This window comes from Antennarius striatus, unplaced genomic scaffold (assembly GCF_040054535.1).
Source record: "Antennarius striatus isolate MH-2024 unplaced genomic scaffold, ASM4005453v1 scaffold_32, whole genome shotgun sequence".
In the NCBI taxonomy this organism is placed as follows: domain Eukaryota; kingdom Metazoa; phylum Chordata; class Actinopteri; order Lophiiformes; family Antennariidae; genus Antennarius; species Antennarius striatus.
In genome coordinates, this window is record NW_027172344.1 from 105001 (window position 1) to 110000 (window position 5000).

A 5000-nucleotide genomic window follows, 5' to 3' on the forward strand; every position below is an offset into this window, starting at 1 on the left:
GCCAGGCACTTACACCCAGCCTGGAGGGACCCGGGCCGGGCAGGCAGGGACTTACACCCAGGCTGCAGGGCCCCGGGCTGGGCAGCCGGGCACCCAGCCCCAGCCTGGGGGTCCCCGGGCCAGGCAGCCAGGCACCCCGCCCCAGCCTGCAGGGCCCCAGGCTGGGCAGGCAGGGACTTACACCCAGGCTGCAGGGCCCCGGGCTGGGCAGGCAGGGACTTACACCCAGGCTGCAGGGCCCCAGGCTGGGCAGCCGGGCACCCAGCCCCAGCCTGGGGGTCCCCGGGCCAGGCAGCCAGGCACCCCGCCCCAGCCTGCAGGGCCCCAGGCTGGGCAGGCAGGGACTTACACCCAGGCTGCAGGGCCCCAGGCTGGGCAGCCGGGCACCCAGCCCCAGCCTGGGGGTCCCCGGGCCAGGCAGCCAGGCACCCCGCCCCAGCCTGCAGGGCCCCAGGCTGGGCAGGCAGGGACTTACACCCAGGCTGCAGGGCCCCAGGCTGGGCAGCCGGGCACCCAGCCCCAGCCTGGGGGTCCCCGGGCCAGGCAGCCAGGCACCCCGCCCCAGCCTGCAGGGCCCCAGGCTGGGCAGGCAGGGACTTACACCCAGGCTGCAGGGCCCCAGGCTGGGCAGCCGGGCACCCAGCCCCAGCCTGGGGGTCCCCGGGCCAGGCAGCCAGGCACCCCGCCCCAGCCTGCAGGGCCCCAGGCTGGGCAGCCAGGCACCCAGCCCCAGCCTGGGGGGCCCCAGCCCAGGCAGCCAGGGACTTAGCGTTAGCCTGCGGAGCCCCAGCCCAGGCAGCCAGGGACTTAGCGTTAGCCTGCGGAGCCCCAGGCTGGGCAGCCAGGCACCCAGCCCCAGCCTGGGGGCCCCCAGCCAGGGCAGCCAGGCACCCAGCCCCAGCCTGGGGGGCCCCAGCCAGGGCAGCCAGGGACTTAGCATTAGCCTGCGGAGCCCCAGCCAGGGCAGCCAGGCACCCAGCCCCAGCCTGGGGGGCCCCAGCCAGGGCAGCCAGGGACTTAGCATTAGCCTGCGGAGCCCCAGCCCAGGCAGCCAGGGACTTAGCATTAGCCTGCGGAGCCCCAGCCCAGGCAGCCAGGGACTTAGCATTAGCCTGCGGAGCCCCAGCCCAGGCAGCCAGGGACTTAGCGTTAGCCTGCGGAGCCCCAGGCTGGGCAGCCAGGCACCCAGCCCCAGCCTGGGGGCCCCCAGCCAGGGCAGCCAGGCACCCAGCCCCAGCCTGGGGGGCCCCAGCCAGGGCAGCCAGGGACTTAGCATAAGCCTGCGGAGCCCCAGCCCTGGCAGCCAGGCACTTAGCGTTAGCCTGCGGAGCCCCAGCCCTGGCAGTCAGGGACTTACACCCAGGCTGCGGAGCCCCAGCCCAGGCAGGCAGTGACTTAGCATTAGCCTGCGGAGCCCCAGCCCAGGCAGCCAGGGACTTAGCATTAGCCTGCGGAGCCCCAGCCCAGGCAGCCAGGGACTTAGCATAAGCCTGCGGAGCCCCAGCCCTGGCAGCCAGGCACTTAGCGTTAGCCTGCGGAGCCCCAGCCCTGGCAGTCAGGGACTTTACCCTAGCCTGGAGGGCCCCACGCTGGGCAGGCAGGGACTTTACCCCAGCTTGCGGGGCCCCAGCCAGGGCAGCCAGGCACCCCGGCCCAGCCTGGGGGGCCCCAGTCCAGGCAGCCAGGGACTTATACCCAGGCTGCGGGGCCCCAGCCCAGGCAGCCAGGCACCCAGCCCCAGCCTGGGGGGGCCCCAGCCCGGGCAGCCAGGGACTTACACCCAGCCCTCAGGGCCCCAGTCCAGGCAGCCAGGCACCCAGCCCCAGCCTGGGGGGCCCCAGCCCAGGCAGCCAGGGACTTAGCATTAGCCTGCGGAGCCCCAGCCCTGGCAGGCAGCACCCAGCCCCAGCCTGCGGGGCCCCAGCCAGGGCAGCCAGGCACTTACACCCAGGCTGCGGGGCCCCAGCCCAGACAGCCAGGCACCCAGCCCCAGCCTGGGGGGCCCCAGCCCAGGCAGCCAGGGACTTACACCCAGCCCTCAGGACCCCAGTCCAGGCAGCCAGGGACTTACACCCAGCCCTGGGGGGCCCCAGCCCGGGCAGCCAGGCACCCAGCCCCAGCCTGGGGGGCCCCAGCCCAGGCAGCCAGGGACTTACACCCAGGCTGCAGGGCCCCAGGCTGGGCAGGCAGTGACTTAGCATTAGCCTGGGGGGCCCCAGCCCAGGCAGCCAGGGACTTACACCCAGCCCTGGGGGGCCCCAGCCCGGGCAGCCAGGCACCCAGCCCCAGCCTGGGGGGCCCCAGCCCAGGCAGCCAGGCACTTACACCCAGCCCTGGGGGGCCCCAGCCCGGGCAGCCAGGCACCCAGCCCCAGCCTGCGGGGCCCCAGCCCTGGCAGTCAGGCACCCAGCCCCAGCCCAGGCAGCCAGGGACTTAGCCTCAGCCTGCGGGGCCCCAGCCCAGGCAGCCAGGGACTTAGCATTAGCCTGCGGAGCCCCAGCCCTGGCAGCCAGGGACTTACACCCAGCCCTCAGGACCCCAGTCCAGGCAGCCAGGCACTTACACCCAGCCCTGGGGGGCCCCAGCCCGGGCAGCCAGGCACCCAGCCCCAGCCTGGGGGGGCCGCAGCCCAGGCAGCCAGGGACTTAGCATTAGCCTGCGGATCCCCAGCCCAGGCAGCCAGGCACTTAGTGTTAGCCTGCGGGGCCCCAGCCCTGGCAGTCAGGGACTTTACCCTAGCCTGGAGGGCCCCAGGCTGGGCAGGCAGGGACTTTACCCCTGCCTGCGGGGCCCCAGTCCAGGCAGCCAGGCACTTACACCCAGGCTGCGGGGCCCCAGCCCAGACAGCCAGGCACCCAGCCCCAGCCTGGGGGGCCGCAGCCCAGGCAGCCAGGGACTTAGCATTAGCCTGCGGAGCCCCAGCCCTGGCAGCCAAGGACTTAGCATTAGCCTGCGGGGCCCCAGCCCTGGCAGTCAGGGACTTTACCCTAGCCTGGAGGGCCCCAGGCTGGGCAGGCAGGGACTTTACCCCAGCCTGCGGGGCCCCAGGCCGGGCAGCCAGGGACTTACACCCAGCCCTGGGGGGCCCCAGCCCAGGCAGACAGGGACTTACACCCAGCCCTGGGGGGCCCCAGCCCAGGCAGACAGGGACTTACACCCAGCCCTGGGGGGCCCCAGCCCGGGCAGCCAGGCACCCAGCCCCAGCCTGGGGGGCCCCAGCCCAGGCAGCCAGGGACTTACACCCAGCCCTCAGGGCCCCAGTCCAGGCAGCCAGGCACTTACACCCAGCCTGGGGGGCCCCAGCCCGGGCAGCCAGGCACCCAGCCCCAGCCTGCGGGGCCCCAGGCTGGGCAGGCAGGGACTTACACCCAGCCCTCAGGGCCCCAGTCCAGGCAGCCAGGCACTTACACCCAGCCTGGGGGGCCCCAGCCCAGGCAGCCAGGCACCCAGCCCCAGCCTGCGGAGCCCCAGTCCAGGCAGTCAGGGACTTTACCCTAGCCTGCGGGGCCCCAGCCCGGACAGCCAGGGACTTAGCCTCAGCCTGCGGGGCCCCAGCCCTGGCAGCCAGGGACTTAGCATTAGCCTGCGGATCCCAGCCCTGGCAGCCAGGCACTTAGTGTTAGCCTGCGGGGCCCCAGCCCTGGCAGCCAGGGACTTAGCGTTAGCCTGCGGAGCCCCAGCCCTGGCAGCCAGGCACTTAGTGTTAGCCTGCGGGGCCCCAGCCCTGGCAGCCAGGGACTTAGCGTTAGCCTGCGGAGCCCCAGCCCTGGCAGCCAGGCACTTAGTGTTAGCCTGCGGGGCCCCAGCCCGGGAATCCAGGGACTTACACCCAGCCTGCGGGGCCCCAGCCCAGGCAGCCAGGGACTTTTACCTAGCCTGGGGGGCCCCAGCCCAGGCAGCCAGGCACTTAGCATTAGCCTGCGGAGCCCCAGCCCTGGCAGTCAGGGACTTTACCCTAGCCTGGAGGGCCCCAGGCTGGGCAGGCAGGGACTTTACCCCAGCCTGCGGGGCCCCAGGCCGGGCAGCCAGGGACTTACACCCAGCCCTGGGGGGGCCCCAGCCCAGGCAGCCAGGGACTTACACCCAGCCCTGGGGGGCCCCAGCCCGGGCAGCCGGGAACCCAGCCCCAGCCTGGGGGGCCCCAGCCCAGGCAGCCAGGGACTTAGCATAAGCCTGCGGAGCCCCAGCCCTGGCAGCCAGGCACTTAGCGTTAGCCTGCGGAGCCCCAGCCCAGGCAGCCAGGGACTTATAACCAGGCTGCGGGGCCCCAGCCCAGGCAGCCAGGCACCCAGCCCCAGCCTGGGGGGCCCCAGCCAGGGCAGCCAGGGACTTAGCATTAGCCTGCGGAGCCCCAGCCAGGGCAGCCAGGCACCCAGCCCCAGCCTGCGGGGCCCCAGCCAGGGCAGCCAGGGACTTAGCATTAGCCTGCGGAGCCCCAGCCAGGGCAGCCAGGCACCCAGCCCCAGCCTGGGGGGCCCCAGCCAGGGCAGCCAGGGACTTAGCATTAGCCTGCGGAGCCCCAGCCCAGGCAGCCAGGGACTTACACCCAGCCCTCAGGGCCCCAGTCCAGGCAGCCAGAGACCCAGCCCCAGCCTGCGGGGCCCCAGGCCGGGCAGCCAGGGACTTACACCCAGCCCTCAGGGCCCCAGTCCAGGCAGCCAGGCACTTAGCGTTAGCCTGCGGAGCCCCAGCCCAGGCAGCCAGGGACTTATACCCAGGCTGCGGGGCCCCAGCCCAGGCAGCCAGGCACCCAGCCCCAGCCTGGGGGGCCCCAGGCTGGGCAGGCGGGGACTTACACCCAGCCCTCAGGGCCCCAGTCCAGGCAGCCAGGCACTTACACCCAGCCTGGGGGGCCCCAGGCCGGGCAGCCAGGGACTTACACCCAGCCCTGGGGGGGCCCCAGCCCAGGCAGCCAGGGACTTACACCCAGCCCTGGGGGGCCCCAGCCCGGGCAGCCGGGAACCCAGCCCCAGCCTGGGGGGCCCCAGCCCAGGCAGCCA